This window comes from Ostrea edulis, chromosome 1 (assembly GCF_947568905.1).
Source record: "Ostrea edulis chromosome 1, xbOstEdul1.1, whole genome shotgun sequence".
Classification (NCBI taxonomy): Eukaryota; Metazoa; Mollusca; class Bivalvia; order Ostreida; family Ostreidae; genus Ostrea; species Ostrea edulis.
Window position 1 is genome coordinate 97,208,354 of NC_079164.1, and position 797 is coordinate 97,209,150.

A 797-nucleotide genomic window follows, 5' to 3' on the forward strand; every position below is an offset into this window, starting at 1 on the left:
TGAAGCATATAACTGGTCATGATTTGCTTTGCGATGAGCAACACGGGTTTGTCCCAGGATATTCTTGACTGTATGACACAGCTGTTAGTGTTAATGTGCCTGGATGAGTAGTCAGAGGCACTGGGTAGAGGAGACCCCCTTGACGCAGTTTATCTAGATTTCAAAAAGCCCTTTGATAAGGTTCCGCAAAAGAGACCACTGAACAAGATTGGAAGCTACATGGCATCAAAGGCAACACCAGAGCATGGATAACCAACTGCAACGGGTATCTATCAATAGTAGCGAGTCTAAGCGGTCTGATGTGACAAGTGGGATTCTGCAAGGCAGCCTTCTTGGACCTTTTCTCTTCGTCGTTTTTATAAATGACCTCCCATATCCAGTGAATTGTGTGTGACTCGTATTTTCGCTGATGATGCGAAGATGTATGGGAGGACAGTCACAGATACTGACGGGGCAGGAATACAAGTGGACATCGAGAGGTTGTCAGAATGGTCAGACAAGTGGCAACTCAAGTACAAACAAGTAAATGTAGTGTGATGCACCTTGGGCGGAACAACCCGAACCATTCTTACAGCATGGAGGACAACGACGGTCAGCAGAGAGAACTCGAAGCAACAGAGAAGGAAAAAGACCTTGGTGTATCGATGGACAACAAACTGTCGTTTCATCAACATGCCAACAATGCTGTGGGGGAAAGCAAACAGAGTATTGGGGGTCATCAAAAGGACATTGCCTACACGGGCCAACAGAGTCATCAAAAAATTGTGCACAAAGATGCTTCGTCCAATACTTGAGTC